This window comes from Rhamphochromis sp. 'chilingali', assembly GCF_963969265.1.
Source record: "Rhamphochromis sp. 'chilingali' genome assembly, chromosome: 6".
NCBI lineage: Eukaryota > Metazoa > Chordata > Actinopteri > Cichliformes > Cichlidae > Rhamphochromis > Rhamphochromis sp. 'chilingali'.
In genome coordinates this window covers 42358083-42378082 of record NC_137933.1, presented here as the reverse complement: position 1 = coordinate 42378082, position 20000 = coordinate 42358083, and the positions used below count along the sequence as shown (strand labels likewise).

At 50.1% G+C, this 20000-nt stretch overlaps 1 protein-coding gene across 3 annotated transcripts in view; it reads right to left on the bottom strand.

Annotated features, from left to right (window-relative positions):
- Positions 1-19369, bottom strand: part of znf536 (zinc finger protein 536) — a 202873-nt gene extending 183504 nt beyond the window's left edge. For all 3 annotated transcript variants that reach the window (XM_080885953.1, XM_080885952.1, XM_080885954.1), the window contains exons 1-2: positions 18757-19369; positions 1-66 (exon numbers count right to left, since the gene is read on the bottom strand). The exon at positions 1-66 is cut by the window's left edge and continues 16 nt beyond it. The gene's annotated coding sequence lies outside the window, so the exon portion shown is untranslated. The remainder of the gene's footprint in view (positions 67-18756) is intronic.
- Between the last annotated feature and the right edge of the window lie 631 nt (positions 19370-20000).

The window sequence follows — 20000 nt, the reverse complement described above, 5'->3', positions numbered from 1 at the left end:
TCTCCAGCGAGCGCCGGGTGTCAGGAAGAGCGCCGACAGCTTCACAGAAGGTGGGACGACAAGAGCCTGTAAACAAAGCACACACACCAGGAAATTCACAGTCACACACATTTGAAGCTTGACAAGTTTGTAACGGTGGCGACAGCAGACAAAGACCCCCCCCCCGACACACGGCTTTATTTTCCCCAGCACTTCCTGTGCAGACGTGATGTCGTTTACACGAATAATCTAACAAATATATGAACTGTAATTGCTTGTGCACATCAGTGTCTGACTTTTTTCATTTCTTCTTCTGATGATGATGTTTTCTGCAGTGACGGCTGATGAGGGGAGTGCAAAAGCCCCACGCCGCTCCTCGACGCCCCGCGCTGCACGAGCGCTCGGAGAGCACGGAGTAAGAAAGGCCGGCACTTCCTGTTAGAGCAGCCCGGCTGGCAGATATCGGAGCTTCTGCCAGCGTTTGCTTCCTCTGCACAGACTTCACATCGAGGAGGAACGCCTAAAAAGTGGCGGAGCTTTGCTCTTTGTTAAAGAAGTTAATTTATCCGTTTCGACGCAGCTGACTAAACTGCTCCTGATTTACATTTCATTTTTTGTGACATTTCAAACGTTTGCTTAAATCTGTCAAAGTTTGCTTAGACGGGAATCTGCGAGATCTCCTTTTTTGTATATTTACCCTCAATCTAGGCGCTAAACGCTCCACGCCGCGCGCCGTACCCCGCCTGCCACTCACGCTCAGATCAATACCGTCGTCTGCCGCGGTGGGTTTGGTTACCGCGGACGCTGTGATTGGGTAAAACGAGGTCTGGCTGAGTGTGCTGTGAGTGCGGAGGAGCAGCCAGGCAGAGAGGAGCCGGCTCAGTCCTGCAGGGGGGGCGGGGGGGACACAGATGTGGAGGGTCTGCAGGAGGGCCACCCAGATTTACCCACCACTACTGTTTCAATGGAGCGTCAAGAGTAAATCTCTCACACACACACACACACACACACACACACACACACACACACACACACACACAAAGCCACGACGTTGCCTTAAGTCACAATCCAAATTGGCTCCCAGGGGCATACCGACTACCTTGTTCACCAAAGGCATTGTGTATGTTTTCCGAGTGCTTAGCATATGCTGCCGTAACCTGAGATCTCTCCCTCTGTCTCCTCAAACGTGCACACACACACACACACACACACACACACACACACACACACACACACACACACACACACACACGCACACACACACACACACACACACACACACACACACACACACTGTGTTGCTGGAAGTTGCTGTTTTCTCTTTTTTCTCATCAGGAGATTAATTAAATTCAAAATAGTTCACATCTACCTATTAAACCGTGTTCCACCAGCCGCCCACCAGACGAACATCGGCAGAGACGCGTCTGGGAGGGGGGCGACGGGGTGAGGGAGTGGGTCTGATGCGAGGGGAAAAAGTGGCAGAAACTCCAAGGTTTCCCCTCAGATCACAAACAATGGAGGATGGCAGGTCTGCGGTCTGGCTGCCATCGCATCTGAAAGCTGACTCGTCCTCTGCAGCAGGTTTGATGGGCCTGAGTTGATATGTGTGGTGTTAAGACTAAAGCAGGTCGGGCCTTGGTTTTATTCTGCACCACACAAATACGTGACAGACGCTGAGGCTTCAGTTTGAACGTTTTTACATTTTGCTACAAAAACATTCACAAAATAAAAATAAAAAGGCTCGCTCTAATGCAAGCCTGCAGAAATGGAGATATTCACGGGCCACAGCGAGAACACATCAAGGTTCAAACCCAGAACTGTGCTGCTAACCTCTGCACCACCGTGTCACAACACATCGAAGCTCCTCATCGGAATATCTGACTGTGTCCCGAGTGCAGAAGAAACGGAGCATGCGTGAGCCTTCAGGGCACACAGGTGCACCCTTGGGGTGCACAGGCACACACTGCACCCGTAGGGACAAAAAGGGAGTCCGAACACCCCCGGCCACGCCTCCGCCTGCAGACCTGCAGACACGCTGCGCTCAGAGAGCGGTTAAAGGCAGACGCCTCGGCACGAGCTGCTAACACTTGATTGAATCTGCAACATCTCTGATTTGATATAAAGCGCACTGCAGAGTAATGAAAATAGGGAACATTTTAAGACAGTCTAACCTTTCCTGTGTTTACCTTATTAAAGAGTGTGTACCTTAACTGCTAGAGCAGTACACACAGGGGGAACAACAGCGTGTGTGAAGCTGGCAGTGTTTAAGCAGGCGAGCACTAAAGTAATAGGCAAGAGCAGTGAAGTGTTGATTCTACAAAAGATGCAGGGGAAAAATTGCACCTTAGAGCGCACACACGCACGCGCACACACACACACACACACACACACACACACACACACTCCCCCTCCTCAATAACACCCACAGCACGGCCGGCTGCCTGGCAGCCGAAGTTAACATTTTCAGAGAAAATATTCCTTGCCTCCAATAGTCCGATGTAATTCATTTTCCATCTCTGTTCATTAATCATTGTTAAAATTAGTGATCCATTTCTTCCACTCTGCCATCTGCACTCAGCTTCCTAACAAACATGACACCTCAGCGCATAATAAAAGCTGACAGCTACGAGGAGGCCTTTCCAAATAGCTTTCTGCATATGTGCACCTCCGTGTCTCCGCGCCGCTGTCAGACAAAAGTAGGTTATTTAGACCACCGGCTGCAGATACCGGCACACGCTCCGGCTCCACGTGCACACGTATGTACGTGGCGCACGCACGGTTGGGTGTCATAGAAACACCCACAGATTGACTGATCTGGGCTGGAACGCGTTAAATCCTGATACGATAAATTTCACCGCGCAGTTTCCAGCGAGATGAGAAAAGGGGGGCAAGCAAGGCCTTTAAAAGTTGAAGTGTCCTGTTTACCCCGACAAGCTGTAACTTCAGCTGGAACACTGTTGTACTTTTCCATCTGCGTTTGCTTCCAGCGGCCGTGTGTGTGTGTGAATCAGCTCAGCTACACCCTGATCGCACTCCGCTAAACTCACAGCTAATTCGGCTAGAAAGGGGAAAACAGGGGGGGGGGTAAAACAGAGAGAGTGAGGAGAAACACCCCCCTCCCCCTTTTGTGGTCAGCCAGTCCTCATAAACACCCCCTAATCCACATAAAAATACCTTCAGAGAAAGCCGTCCCTACACGACCCCCCCACCAACACCCTGCATAAACTTAAAGCCTCACATGAGGTGAAAAAGTTCAGCGTAGAAAAGCAGGAACGATATCTTTGTGTCGTCCCTGAAATGCATTTCCACCTTAAAGACAAACCGCTAAACTGCATTTCCACCTTAAAAACAAATTTTAATATATAAGTGATTTATAAAAAAAATAATTCAAAAATCAACCAGGCGAGCTTCTCTCTCTCAGCTTACACACACACACACACACACACACACACACACACACACACACACACACACACACACACACACACACACACTCAGTAAACTCAACAATCCAATGCTGCACACACACACTGAGTCAGTATCCCTCCCTGGCGAGGTGTGTGTGTGTGTGAGTGTGTGTGTGTGTGTGCCCGAGGCGCAGCACATTAATCTATATAATGCCCTCAAAGAGAAGGCTTTTTCACACCGCTAACTGCCAAGGACTACGAGGGGCAGCGGCTGAGCCATGATTCAGCTGTTAGCCCAACTGGTGTCCCCGCGCGCACACACACACACACACACACACACACTCACTCTTCACTGTGAGCTCACAGGAAACACTCATCAACACTAACCTCTCTCATTTTACTCTCAAACCGGCTCTGATTCACAGCGACCGCTACGTTTTCCTTCTTCACACTCGCCTCACTGAGACGCTCTCAGCAGACACTGATCACTAGGAACCTTTTATTTATTTACTGCTCTTTACATAAATAATATAAATTGGCATTATTTTTAATTATGTATTTATTTTTCATTTGAACATAAAGAAGCTGTGATTTTTCCGTGAAATTTCCCGTGCTGTAAAAACGAGCATGAATAATGTCGATAAGCACTGTAAGCACTACAAACACACGCAGCATTTTGTGCGTGCGTGTCGGCACAGCCGCAGCGCCGCCACCTCACCTGCACGCAGCACCGGCTCTACCAGAAACAGGAGCCCAGCGACAGCTTAGCAGGTCCACATGAATAAAACCTGAACATTAGGTACAGCCGGTGATGACGCCGAATGACACGAAGCATGAAATGTTCTAGAGCACAAATGAAAGATCGCAGTGAGCCACATTCAGCCACACACAGAAAGAAGATCAGTATGAAGAGTACAGAAACCCTAAACAAATATGTTCAGACCAGAATCTGTTCACACATCAACGTGATGTTTTAGACTTTTCACAGGAAGCAGCAAAGAAAGTAAAGCACGAGTGTTTTCCTGTGACCCCTCCACTCCTCATTTCATTATTGTGCAAATATTCTCATTTTCCTTCAGAGTTTTAATTTTATCAGCAAACAGGCTTTTATTTACAGCTTTTATCGAATAAAGGAAGCCTAATTTATGCGTCCTCCACAGTGATTAAAATATATTACAGCGCATATGCTGGCTCCAGCGGTCAGGAGCCCCCCCCCACTTTATAGATGTTAAACTTCCTGTGAGACTTTAGTGATGTTACCTCGCAGGATTTCTGGCTCTAACCGTTCTCATATTTCAAAGCGTAACCTCCTGCCATTGTGCGAAAATGCCCAGCGTAGATTTAATATTCATTTGTTGCATGGAGGGCCACAAACAGACAGCCCGGAGCCGTGATTGGAGGAGCGGCGCTCAGAGACAGACGGCGAGCAGAAGAGCAGCTAAATCATCTTGACATTCACCAAGAAGTAGCCACACAGAAAGCTCCCGCTGCTGTTAGTGCTCCCATCGACTAATTTGGTTCTACTTAACCCCTAAACACCCCTCACACACACACACACACACACACACACACACACACACACACACACACACACACACACATGCACGCACACACACGTGCGCCTCACAGTGACACGTTTAATTCCAGGTTCTCGGCACATCTGAATTACAGCAGCCTGATGAGGCAGAGAGGGCCAGGCCCCTCCGGACTGATTAGCATCATTTAAGAAAGTCTTCCTTTTCCTCCCGCCTGCCTCGCTGACCCCGCTCTCCCCCCTCCCCCTCCACGATGGGTGGCACCCGCCGACACCGGGGTGGACGTTATTCCCGCACAGACTCACAAGCAGCTGAGTCTCCTGCAAAGACACAACTCCGCGTGCATCCGCACATATACGTCCGTACGTCAGAGGCCATATGATGCATTTTTTTCTGCGAGTGTAAAGTAAATAAGACAGAGCCTGTTTTATTTGTGCATATTTCCCCCCCTTCTAAATTATATAAGCCTTGCACATGGCTTAAAATTTTGTAAAGCTTTTCTCAAAATCCTACTTATGGTTGCCATTCTGTGCCAAAAAGTTCATCTGGCCTGTAAATTTAAGCATGGATTACAAATATTCAAATCATGAGCTTACTGTTCAAATAAACATTTCCAACAGGGAGGGGAAAAGTTGCAAGGCATACACTTTCAGCATAATTCCTCCTCTGGCACCTCCCCTCCCCTCGCTCCTAATAAAACAACCACAAAAAAAAAATGGAGGAGGAAGAGGAGGAGGAAGGAGAAAGGGGGGAAACAAGAAATGCAAAAACAAAAGTTAAAAGTTTGGCCTCTTCATTCACCGCGCGGCTGGATAAACACTGTTGATGAAATATGTAATTAATGTAATTGTAACCACCTATGAAATTACAGTCAGCTGGGTGGGCTCGGCCGCGGCCCCGCTTCTCCCTGCCATCGGACAATAGGGCACCTTATTACAGCTTTAAAAGAGGGAGGGGGCGGGGGCGCGAGGGGGAGGCTTAAGCTGGTCAGCTGCTCGCCACATGGTAGAAATAATAGGGACTGAAGTCACAATCATTTCAGCTTTGGTTTAGCCTCGCTAATCACTGCACTTTATCTGGACAACATAAATAACCGACGGCCTCCGCTCAGTTATTCGTGTCGTAAGTGACTGAATGCAGCGCGCGGCTCATCGGGGCACGCCGACGCAGCTCGCGTCCGGGCGACTCTGTGCAGGTACGCCTGCGTATCCACGGTGCCAGCCCCGGCACCTGGACGAGCTCGAAACCCGCAGCGCTTCTTGCTCTTCGCTCGTTGATGCCGAGTGTCCGCCACGAGCTCGTGGTCAGACAAAGGCTGAAAATTAAACGTGATCCAAATAAAAGACCACGAGTGACTTTTCAGCTTCAAACAGGGGTTCTTTTATTCTTTTATTTTGAAAACCAAGGAAACCCAGGAAGGTCTGAACCCAGAGCCTCCTGCCTAACGGACTGGACTGCTTCTTTCACTCTAACTGGGCGACCCGGGTGAGCCGTGGCGACAACCCGCTGTCACAGCGCATCATAACATTTACATAAATTTCCGTCTTCTGGAAACTGAACCTGTTACTGAATCTGCTGCTGGCTGCAGGGACAGGAGCCCTTTGTTTCTGAGGGTACGTGATGGCCTCCTGCTTTCACCCCCAGCGTCCACACGGTACAGATGGATGGATGGGATCGGGGGGGTGGGGTCAGCGCCGGTATACGTGCAGGTACTGTCCCGACATTCGCCTGGGCCCCCTCACGCCGACAGCCGGTGTTATCCCAGGGATTAAAATAGCCTCTTCTCTGCTCGCCGCCCTGCCCGGCATTAAAGTCTTCCACATTTGCAAAATTGCAAACAGATGCAACTCAAGTACCTGCAAATAATCTGCCAAGACCAATTTCAAAAGGGAGATTTCAGAATATGCGGGAGTCATTAGAGGGAGTATTATTTCAGCGATGAGCGCGAGAGGGCCAGCAGTGGATCACCCAACCAGATGGGTTCTGCTGCCTTTTATTTGGGAAGAAAGAGGCCGACGCGTTCCTCATCTCCCCCCAGCCCCCCCACCCCAAACGAAGATATATAACGTGCACGAAACAATTACGGCAGAATATTGGAAGTTTCAGAAGCAACCAAAGAACGTCAAATTTCCTTTGGAGCTTCTCAAAACAATCTTTTCATCTTCCTCCCGGTGAGGACGCCGAGGGACGGGGTGGGGGGCTCGGATGTAAACGAGGAACCAGACACGCAGATCTGAGGCTTTCTTATTGTTTTGTATCGAGTGTTAAATATGAAAAAGAATTAAAAGGTAGACGCCTTAAAAGCGGCCTGCGGCGTATGTAAATGAAATATGTTTCCGAGCCATAATTTGCAGCCGCCGCTGTTGTTATTTTCCACGCAGTCATCTGAAGTTTTCCTCAGCACGGCTTTAAAGCGACGCACAACAAAGCGCTCACCAATTAAAGACGATTTTAACACCAAGAAGTGCGGCAAACTTCATTAGATACTCCATCCAGCTGCTGACAGAAAAGCCATTCAGAACGCATCTCGGAGCGTGCGCGATGAATAATGCATCGCGGAAAACACGCGCGACATTGACCGGCCTTATAACAAATGAAATGTTTATATCAAATGGAATCTGATTAGGTGACTGCTTATTATTTCTCATGGGGGGGTGGGGAAGCCGAGTAACAATCTAAGGCACTTAAAAAAATGATCAAAATCACCAAGCCCTTGAAACAATACACATTCAATCAAATTCTTCATAATTGTAACAGTAGGAAGCATTTTAGGCATTCCACCCACAACAAACAGGCTTTGTTCTCCTGTTATGAGAGGCAGCGAGGGGACACAATCAAGTGCGTGAGAAAGTCAGGAACGCAGGATTTTCAAGCAATTCCTCCCTCTTTCTCTCTCTCTCCATTCACCCCCCCCTCCTCCCCCCTCTCGCTTTTTTTCAGGGTCGCCCATATTATTTGCTTCCTGTTTCATTGTAGTTGGCAAAAAGAGAATTTGGTAATTGAGTGGTACAGAACATGTGCCCTCCCTGCTCGCAGATGACAGATGGATTATAAAAACTTCAAAGGCGAGCGTTTGGAGCACCAGGGGAGAGATGCTAGGTATTTGAACTATCATTCTTTACCCAGGAGACAATGACTGCCTGACACGGCGCATACATCAAGGAACAGCACACACACACACACAGTGCTATATATCGAACATCCTGTTCCTGAGCAACTTTCTGAGCTCGGGAGCAGAACAAGTGGGAGAGGAGGCGGCACTCGCTCTTATCTTTTGCATTTTTCTCCCCTTCTTTGTTGCTCTCGGTGTCTCCTTTCTCTCCCCGGGTCAGTAAAATAATCAGACTTCAGCTTCGGCTCTGTGGGTTTAAAAACACGCCGAGATTAGCCGGCCTTGAGGAAAACTCTGAGCGCTACTGTAGTGAGGGCGAAGGGGAGAGAATGCTGGGCGGCGACGCCTGTAATCATCTTATAAGCATGATTTATGAAAAGGCCCATCTGCCTGGCCTTACTTAAGCATGGAGGCAACCTTTAATAATATAAGGACAAGGGGGGGGGGGGGGGGGGGGGAGTACACTGCTGGCCCCTCCCACTCCTTCTTCTTCAGCATCCGGCCGTTAGTTCAGATGGCAGCTAATCACCGCTGACCTCCCCACCACAGCGTTTAACCCTAGCCCCGCCTCCTGACCCTGAAGGAATTAGCAGCCTCACTGTAACACACACACAGACACACACAAACACACACTCTGATGCCTCTGTGTCACTCCAAAGAACCAACATAGAGGATCCAAAATCATCACGTTGGCTACCACCATCTTTTATATACAGACTTTGATCTGAACATGGCTGCCCTGACCTGCAGGGCGGGGTATTTGTCTGCTCGCTGTGACATCACCACACGCAAAGCTGCGGAATGACAGCTGGACGTATGAAGCTCCGGGTCCGAGCGCACAGCGAGCTCGGCCTGCATCCTCCTTCGGTCACCCACTGTCAGCAAAACATTTATTAACACTGCTCGGTAAAGACGCGACCTTTGACCCTGCACTGACTTAAACAGAGAGTAAATGAAGATGAATACAAATCATTACATTTCTCATGATTCGTTGGGAAAATCCAGGAAAAAAATTATTCGTCCAAATGGAATTGATTTTCCAGAAACGTCGATGCTTCAGACGTTCAGTCCGCCGGATCTGCAGAGCTCGACGCTCCGCGTACGGAACAGGTCGGCGTGCGAGGTCGGCGATCTGCTTCAGTCTGAACACGAGAAAAAAACCACCGAAGCTCAGAGGAGACGAGCTGCCGATCGCACGACGGGCGACGTCACAGGAAAGGTAAAAAACTTCATTAATGTTTGCAAAGCAGTAAAAAACCATGAGGAAGAAGTGACATCATCACACTCGACAACGTCTGATCTGACTGTCATTCAGCCGCCCTTTGACCTCACTCTGACCTGGAAATGGCTCCCAGGACCCTGTGTGAGGGGTGCACGTGATCTCATGCACACACACACACACACACGCGCCCCTCCTCATGTGGTCACCTTTTCAGCGTCCATCAGGATTGTCGGTCTAATCCTCGCCGGATCATCTCATCAATGCCTCGACCGTTTAACATGTAACGGATCCCCACTGACCCCCCACTGCCCCGACTTCACCCCTCACCCTCCCACTTCAGCCCCGAGGGCTCAACACACACACACACACACACACACACAGTCCGGACTTTACTTTTACAGAAGCTGAAAAGAGTTTGTGGCGTTTGTGACAAAACACAACACGTTAAAATAAATTATACAAATTCAGCAGGAAAATAAATCAGACCAATCAGCACGCAGCAGTCAGGCAAAAGTGCATCTCTCTCTCACACACGTTAGCTGGTTTATTTATCACACTGACTTCAGACCAGTTCACATTCAGTTAGAGATGTTTGCAAAAATCTTCCAGGCAAACCTGTGAGTGAAACTCGCCCCTCCCCATCCTTCCTCACCCTCCTCATCCTCCTCGTTCTCCTCGAAGCCTCGCAGCATGTGTAAGCAGGAGCGCACGTGCTCCCTTCGCCCTCATTACGAGCTAACTACGCTGTTTGATTAAAAGCGTGTACAGAGAGGAAGAGAGAAAAAGAAGGAGACAGCGAGAGGAGGAAGAGGTGGTGGGGGTGGGGGGACAGGCCGAACCTCCATAATTAAGATCACTTCACAGATTACCTCCGGCAACAAAAGCACGGCGAGCGGCCGCCCGCAGCCTCAGAAATTGGATGAAAAAGGGGTGTCGAGGAGGAGACTGACCTCTGCCGGGGCTCCACATGAACGCTGGTAATGGCTGATTCAACCCCCCCCCAAACACACACCTCACCCCTCCCAACAGTCCCTGACACACGCACACAGGTATGTACAGTACAGCCAGCAAGCCGTGCTGAAACACCTGAGGGCTCACATCACCTGTCAGGGCTGCTAAGTGGGAGCGACGCCTGCACCCTGACTCTTCACGGAGAGCTCCGCCCTCCAAAATTCACAGAAAAAAGGAAGCGCGTCACGTTTTTTGTGCTTCATCATTTCGATCCTGGACAGAATTTTTAAATAAATTCAGACGTCTTCCGCTTCCTCCTCAGACCCTCCTCGCTCCGACGCCACACAGCCTGTAAATCTGGAGCTACGATCACCGCCAGAAACTGACGACACCTCAGATTTACACACAACATATCAGCATCACGGCTCCTACATGACCGCTGTGAACTTCTGTAGAGTTCAGACTCATGGCCTGATTTCCAGTTGTTATTAAAAAAGCATGATCGCGTCAGTCACAACATTTTTTCATGAAGCAAAGTTTTTATTTTGTAAAGAAGCTTCCATGATGCAGGGAGGTGACCACGTTCGCTCATATCAGTGAACATCACCCCCCACCCCACCCACACTGACCCGAGGTCAGGCCGACTCTTGTTCACACTCCTTCCTCGCTCTCAGCCTTCCTCCTCCTCTCATGGGGATGTAGCCTCAGCCTACGAGCCCTCGGGGGCCGATCGCCAACCAGGAGAGGTTTGCTCTGCAGATCTGAGGTGGACTTTATTTCTCCCTCTGTGCCAAAGCACTTCCTTGAGCGTGGAAGCATCGAGTTGGATGGGAGGAGGGAGGAAGTGAGTGTTTAAATGATGGAGCCTCTTTAAGATGTCCTCCACGAGCTTCAGTGTGAAAGGGGAGTCTGAAAAAGCGGCGCTCAGCGAGGGGAACATGCACATCCATTTCTTCGCTGGCAACCACCAATATCTCATTCGAACTCATCCTGATGCTCAGTTCAATGTTATTTATATTCCATCAGATCACATCCTACGAGCAGCACTTGGCGACAGCGGGAAGGAAAAACTCCCTTTTAACAGGAAGAACCCTCCTGCAGAACCAGGTTCAGGGAGGGGCGGGACAAAAGACACGCTCGCCCGATATCTGAATCTTAACCAGCCGCCTGGCCGACCAATCGCAGTTTGGCTTCAGTGGATCTCACATGAAGCCGCTGACGTGCGGGCATGCAGGGTACAGTCTGTCTCTCACCCTCTGAGCCCATCAGCCACACCACGCATGCAAACGCTCTGCGTGTTTACTCCGACTCCCTGCTCGCTTCTGACAAGCGAGCCTGACTCGAAGCGCTTCCACTCGACTCTCCCTGTTAACGACACAAGAGAGGAACGCAAAAAACACAATCGGGGCGCATAAAAATAATAACAATAAGAAAAAGACAAAGAGAAAAAGGAAGCTGAGGAGGAGGAGGAAGAAAGGGAGCCGGGGTGGGCCACTACAAAGATGAAGATTAAAACGCTGATTTGAGAGAAACTGTCAGAAAATGCGGGAGACCTGTTCGGGTGTGTGTTAGCGTGGAGGCGGGAACGTCTCCCAACTTAAAAAGAGATTTTAAAGCGAGGAGCGAGTCGCCGGGGGAATCGTGCACATCACAGAGCCGACCCCAGTAATAACACTGATACGTGCTAGATAAACACTATTTAGTTCCCACCTTGAACAACACTTTTTAAAGTAGTTCATGAAAGACTGACAGCTCCCCACGTGTGCGCGCGCACACACACACACACACACACACACACACACACACACACACACACACACACACACACACACACACACACACAGGTAACGTTTGCTGTACCTAATTAAATAAAACAGCAGGTGGAATTGTTTGTGTGCACAGACGGAAAAAAGGGAAAAGAAAGGATCAAATATTCTGTATGAACTTCATTAAAATCACGTTTACCATCCGCAGCTGATTGGCTGCTTTGGGACTGAAACAGGAAGTGTCAGTAGGACAGGTACACCTGTGTGTCACCTCACTGCAGGAAACTTAAATGTTTCACACAAACAAAGTTCAGCTTCAAGTTTGAAGTCAAATCCTGATAGATACTGCAGTGTGTCACATTTGAAATCAATTAAAAACCAATAACAGGATGCTTCAGAAATTGGGTTGTTGTTGTTGTTTTCAGAATAAAAGCTTCCAGAATAAATGGTGTTCACCTTACAGTGGGAGTAAATAAGAAATAGATAATTTCACTGACAGTGTTCAAATATCAGCGCCTTCCTTAAAAATGCGAGCATTCATTCAGCTTTTCTGCAGCACCACTGCAGCTCATAAAAACAACATTACTGTGTTAAAGAGTGTAACAGTGTGCAAAGGTCTGCTATCATTCAACCTGTGAATGTGTGGTTGGGGGTTTGTTTGTAAGACGCTTCTGACTTCCCCAAAGCCTGGGGTGGGGTGGGGGCACCACAGTAAAAGCTCGTGGACGCGGCCCTGTCTGGTCCTGCTTCACTGTGTGGAAACATCTCAGATTATTATTTAGAGATTTTTGGGGGAATCTCTCTGAACAAATCAAATGAATAGAAGATGAACCCCCCACCTCACCCCCTCCCTAATTGCCCTGCACAGTCTGGAAGCTGTTCTAATGTTTTCTATTTAAGCGAGGCTTACAGTAAAGATGTCCCATAAAATTAGAAAGAAGTTGTTTCTGACTAACCTGTCCTCAAACACAAGCAGAACAGGTAGCATTTGTATTTAGCTTCAAATTAAAAAAAGCTCAGTGGGGATCCTTTGCCTCTCGGCAGCTTTGCTCGGAGACGCGGTCGCGGCTGCGACAGGCGTTTACAGAAGGCTGTGTGTTTAAAGCTGGAATGCTCATTTGCCTTTTGGGTTTACTTATTTACTTTTGCATAAATGGAGAACAGCGATGTGGTATTAAAGGGCTTCTCGAGGGGGGTGGCTGCGTGCTTTAAATGCAGCCTTTACTTAAATGCTCCCTCAGTTTGCTATATTAGGAAGGTTGATGATTAATGCAGCACATATCTAATTTCTCTTGATTAATACTAATAATAATAGCAAATTAGAAAAATAATGCCAGACTCAAAATGAGCGTGCACGCACGCACACACACACACACACACACACACACCCTCCCCCTGCTCAAAGTCATCAGATACAAAATGAGCATCGAGGCTAAAAACGAGCAGCAAATAATCACAAAACTCCCAAAAGACAAATAGAAAATGTAAAACGACTGCCTGCATCGACTGGGGCCTGGTAATCTCCAGCAGCAGCCACGGCTGAAGCACACCACTGTCACTGCAAATAAAAACTTGCAGCTCTCACGGCCTTCGATTGAGTCTTTAATTTAGCCTGATGTGACATTAAAACCCTTTGCTTGACTTCCACCGGCTGTGACGAACGCACCGGCGCTCACAGAGAGGTGTGCAGACAGGCCGGCATTTCGCTGCCTTTTATCAAACTGAATTTATCAGCACGGGCTCGCAGGATCTGTGCAGCAGCGTGTTCAGGAGGAAGCCCACAGATACCGTTAAGCACATCATCATCCCTCCTGTCTGTTCGCTCCCACTGCTGCACATTTAACTTGAGCAGTCTCACGAGCTGCGCTCGGTCAAAACCCAGCCTGTCAGGACAAAATAAAGACATCTGATTGTGATTAAAGGTCATCACGTGTGCCGTTTTTCATTCCGATTTGTGGCCGAAAGTAAAGAAGTTTCCACTCTGATCTTGTTATTAGGCCGGGGTAAAAAAAAGGATTTCTACATCTGTTAATGAGGAGGGGACTGCACCGGCGTCCGGTGTGGCAGCGAGACAGGAGGGATGGGAAGCAGCGAAATAAAAGATGATGATGACGGAGGGGGAAAATGATTTGGATAGAGAGATGATAGAGGCTGCTGTGGCGAGGAGCGCGATAAGGAGGCGTTTGAAGGGTCCTCTCAGATGCTGGGATTGCTCCGTTCGGCGTGATCAGAGCCTCCGAGGTACTTGAACCCTGCCCGCCTTCCACGCACCTCTCTGTAGAGCCGCTGCCCTGCAAATCACCTGTAAACTGCTCTGACACATGATCCACTCCCACAGACGTCGAGTGGAAACACATTCACACGGAGAGCGAGGGAGAAACCGCCGCCGTTTGGCTGTTTTTTGACACCAGCACTCGATTAGCTGTCCCACTCTGGAGTGGAGGCGCTCTCAGAGCAGAAATAAGAGAGCACCTCTCTTTCATGACACACTCGTGAAAACGTGAATTTCTATTTTTAATCTCAGTTTTGGGCGACGCACGCCGTCGCAAAGGCAGCAGTGGGATTTGAACCTTCATGCCTAGAAGGCCGACGGGAGGATGCAGGGAGCTCAGCCCCCCCCCCCCCCCAAAAAAGGAGAATAAAAAAACAACGGCTGCTGATTAGTCTTTGTCAAAATATTTGCAACAGAGGAATTCCAGCAGGCGAGCGTGGAATCGGCTCTCCTACAAAAGAGCCATCTTCCCTGAGTAACAAGTTGGTGCAACGAGTGTCGACAGCAGAGGAGCTGAAATCCCCCCCGGGCCACAGAATATCCCGCTATTGTAGTCTTAACCCGCGAGACCTGGCTGGGAATGTGCAGCTTTCACAGCCACTTCTCATCCGATTTGTAGCCGTGCCGCTGATGTGCGAGCGCCCGGGACGCAGACGGTCACTCGCTGCCTCTTCCTCCTGTTCATCACCTCCTGAAAACTCTTTATTTCACCACAAACATTGGGGGGGGGCTGGTTTGTGTGTGTACCCCCCACCCCACACGCACATACTTTTTTTCATCTTTCTTTTTGTATTTTTTGTTCCACAAGGCAAGTTTCATTAAAGATCCAATTATGCAAATCAGGTGCTGGAGAGGCAGTCGAATATGCACCATAATGGTGTACAGTAATCGTTCGACACAATATACGGCATCCGGGGCCAGATTTACGAGTGCAACAGAACTGGAACGCCTCCGTCCTTTGGTGAAAACCTCTTGATCATAATTAAAGGTGCAGGAGTCCTCACTCCCTCCTTCTCTCTCTCCCTCCATCTTGTGCTACTTTGGCGTGCTCATTAGCCGAGGTCTGGAAGTTTACAGAGGTCACATCCACGACGCACAGCTAAAGAGCAGACATGACATGCGCCTCGCAGTCAGAGCCGGTGTGTGAAGTGGGTCTAACCTTCCATCTCGTGGAGGTATTTACCACCGTCTTAGCCGAGCGCGGCTGAATGCTAAGCAGGAACAATTCTCTGCTTCAGGACCTGTGATTGATGCGTGCGTGCCGGTTTGTGTTAAGCTGTTGTCTGTGGAAGTGACACGGCTGAAAACACAGTGCCGTTCGACACATCAAACGGGAAAACAGCCCCGGCGTCGCGCGCCGCATTCTTAAATCCAAAATGCTAACGAACTTTGAGGGAGAAAGAAATAATACCAAAGTGGAGCCAAACTCTGTAAAACCCTAATAACGCCGGGGGCGGGGGGTGGGGGGCTCAGCGGGGAGCCGCGGCAAACAGAGGAATCTCACGGCTACGCGTTCCAGTTTTTCACCACATTCCTGCTGCTGATGGAGGACGAGGCCGCAGCAGCACCTGGGCTCTGAGCGACCTGCGAGCAGGCGGGTCTCCAAATCTGAAGTACAAAAACACCCCCCACCCCCCCGGCCGCCTAGACAGGCAGACGCTCCTTGCGATGGCACCCCGGCATGAGAGGACTGAGTCGAGCCTGTCTGTCAGCGCCTCATCTGCCCCACACTCTTTATTCTTAGATCAAACTGACGGCCATGATTACCCCCCTCTAACCCACCCCCGCACCGCTGCTCCTCCAGCTCTCAACCTCCCGACTCTTATCGAGCTCTCGGGGCAAACACGGGAAAGCTGCACACCGATCCTTCACTCACATTTCAGAGCAAATTTATTTCCTGCTCATTTTTCAAACTGCCGTTAATTTACAGAGAAGACGCAGAGCTGCTTTTATCCTCCCCCCATGCACACAGACAAATATGTGCTTTACATGTGGAATCATCGCAGTTTCAAAGGTTTACTTATTTACAAATTCCATCAACACAATGAGATCCTAAAAAATGCTAAATTATGAGAAACAGGTCAAACGCCTCCTACATCCTCCAATTTTTCTCACGGGGGGGAAACTCAGAATTCCTGCTCCCGATAAAAGTTTGAGTGAAAAATTCATTTCACAAAAAAAACAAGAAAAAAAACATTTCTGTCGCTCACATCCCAGATTTGATTGTGTGAGTGTGTGTGTGTGTGTGTGTGTGTGTGTGTGTGTGTGTGTCAGATCATCATCAACAACATCTTCTTCTTCTCTAGCTTGAACTCTGAAAATCAAGGTCACGGAAGCTCGACACGGCCTGTGTTTCACACACACACACACACACACACACACTCACACACACACGCTCCTTGTTAGTAGAGTGAGGACGATGTCAGCATCTCAGCCTTGCCCTGCAGGTACCACACAGGAACAGGGTGGCGGGGTGTCTGGGGGGCGGGCTACACATATGAATTAACGTGTGGCTGCTGACGGCACCTGGCCCCATCCCACCTGCCCACCACCGGAGCCCTCTCCCATAATTACCCGAGGCAGGCGGCTGCTGGGAGCTGCGGCTCGCTCGAGTCTGTCCGACCGCCTGCGCAGACGTCCTGAGGACTGCTGCGTTATGTAATGCATGTGGTTTTGTGTGTTCCTGTCATGGCGCTCGGGTGTCTCTGATTTTCACTGTGTGTGTTTTTTTCTTTGCTTTCCCACAAGTCCGATTGTGTGCACGTCAAATAATTTGGCGAGTGTCGGCCTGACAACAGCGGCTGCTGCCTAGTGGGTCTCCTCAGCCGCGGGACCGACTGACTGACAGGCAGCTGAGAGGACGGATTGGATCCCATCCTTTGCCGTGCTCCCCCTCTCTGCCTCTCCCCCTGCGTCTGTCTCATCACTTCCTTCTCACTCGTTTGCGGCTGAGAGATGCGTATCGCCGCTGTCGGTCACGGCCCGTGGCCCCCCTCCGCAACGCTGACATGGACACAGGTGGGAAGCGACTAACGCGAGGCCGGCGACGACACATTTCGAGCTCGATCGGTCAGAAAGTTGCAGCACAGGAAAATGTCAGATCTGTGTGTGTGTGTTTCTGCTTTAATAAATCTCACACTAAACATCTCACCCATAAACAGGAATTAATCTCTGTGATTTGCCGTGAAGTGAAGATAAATAATGTTTGCATATTTCATGAGAATTCTTATTTTTAATGACAACAACACTTTGAATTAATTGGATAATTAATCAGCAAGTGGTATGTGAGGCTGAAACCTGTATGATTTTTATTTTATAAAGCTAAACGAACATGAAAGAAATTACTGACAGTCCACCGAGGCCTGACACACACAGGAATTCCTCCGACAGGCCGACCTGCAGAGCGAGGCCTTTTCTCAGAGTCTTCCCAAATATTTCACGCAGAAAGAATGACAACATGTGGAGCTGCACGGCCAAACACACTCGTCCGTGTGATGTTTGCGAGGGACAGAGAGGAGCTGACAAAAGAGGTTTACGCCCAGACAGTTCAGTCATAATATCCGCCCTGAGGTACCTCACATAATGACAGCATCTCAGCTCTTCTCAAATCGATCCGAGGAAGAAGCAACTTTCTGTTTCTGCGTCAACTTCAGCAAAGGTCAGAGAACAGCGACTATTTTCAGACAGCGGGGTGCACAGCCCTGTCAAAACGCCCAGGGGTCAACTGGACCTCTGAGAACCCCCCCCCCCCCCCCCCCCAAACAGGTATCCTAAAAACTGATGATTTTTAAAGGAGAAGCTGTGTGTAACTACCCCCCACCCCACCCCAAACAAACACACACCGCAGTGACAGCGGCTCCCAAAAATGTCCATGTCAGCGCGCGACCGTGCGCAATCACGCACGTGCCCCGTCGGTCAAAGCCGACCTCGGCACAAAATGGCAGGTCTCCGGAACTTTGCCCGCCCCCCCCCAGCCTCGGAGCCGGAGCAAAGTTGCGGGTTCCGCCGCCGCGCGCACTTTACGCACACGCGGGGCTCAGGAGCAGAAACCCGCCGCGGGTTAGAGTCCGTGCTGGTGCTCCGATAATTGCTGTGATTTTTCTAAGCATGGGGGTGCGGGGGGGTGACTCGGCCCAGCCCGGCTCCTCTCACCTCTGACGAGTTCTGCTCGGTCCTCCCTGCGGACACTTTCCCGTCAGATGCGCCGGTATGAGCCGGTCCTGCCGCCCCGAGCCGCCGGCCAGCAGCCCGCCCGCCCCCCTCCTCCCCGCCCGGTGAGCGTCGCGGTAAAGAGCCGCTCCGCTCCGGCGTCGCAGCTGCCGAGCCCGGCGGTGATCGCGCCCATAATCCGCTCCTCGGCGCCTCTCCCCCGGCAGGAGGAAGAGCGCCTCGCACCCACCTCCGAGAGTTTCTGACCTTCAAGTCCCACAAACACGTTTGAATCCCGGGCTGCTCTCCGGCACCGAGCCCGGCGGGTCCCCACTCCCCGCTCCCAAAAGTCGGATCGCTTACCTTGGGTGAGCCGCGCGTCCCTCTCCTCCGCTCCTCGCCGCAGAAAGTCCGGGATAAACGAGTGTTTCCTGCTCTGCGTCCTGAGCGCCGCTTAACACGAGTAACGAGTGCTAAAAATGACGCTCATCTATCTGCGCTGTAACCTTGTGGCGTATTTAATGTAAATAAGCCTCGTTGTGCTGCCAATCCCCGCGCACACACGCAAAGCCGCTCCTCGGGGACTCGCGCCGATGTTTTAACGCTTTATTATTTGTGCCTGAACGCGCGAGAGAAGAGAATTATTAGAGAATATGACAGATCGATAACGCGACTGCAACGGATGGCTCTCCACGCACGGCTCCGTGGAAGCGATCCCTGCCCGGAGTGAAAAAAGAAAAAAAGAGTTTTCTTTGAGGAGGGGAGATTTCCAACAGGAGACCTCAACTTCGAGTTGGCACAACTTTTTTTACGCGATGCGTAAAGAAAAAAAAGGACACATGACAGAAAGACGTCGCGCACTGGCTCGACTGCAACTACAGGCTGCCTGTGCGCGGTGCTTTGGATATATTATGCTTCTATAGGGGGGTGGAAGAGACTGAATAATGCAATTATAGATTCAGTGTCCCAGCCTTGACAAAAGACAGGGCTTCAATGGAGGCTTTGTTAAAGGATTATATAATGATTATGGGGTAATTATGGGAACGGTTTGGTAATAATAAAAAAGTATCAAGTGCTCTCTTGTACGGACAGCTTGTTTTCTACAATGTAAGAGCACGATAAGACGGACGGACAGACAGACAGGCAGGCGGTGCTGCTGACAGCTAGTGGCGGGATGACGGCAGACAGCCTCGATTATTCAAAATGTCGAACCGAGAGAGGCATTAATGTCAGCGCCTGAGATGCTATCAGATGTCCGCGGAACCGGACGTGGGCCCACAGCGGGGTATCTGGGGGTCATATTCAGAAGAGCCCCCCTCCCAGCTCCCAGCCACTGCTCTCGTGATCTTCTCCCCTCTGCGTGCTGCTTGTGTCACGCCGAGGAACATGGAAGCGGTCAGTGTGACAGCGCGCAGGAGTCAAACACCTCTACGTCTTCTCTGAATTCCACGCAGACAACTTTCACCGCGTGAAATCTACACGCAGCTGCGGCGAGCAGCTTTCATCCCAACCACGGGGCAAACGAGAGAGGCTGTAACATCCCGTGCCAGCCCCTGGCCGCCAGCAGCCTGCTTTTAAAAGATATTTGCAGCTCTGTGACACATTAG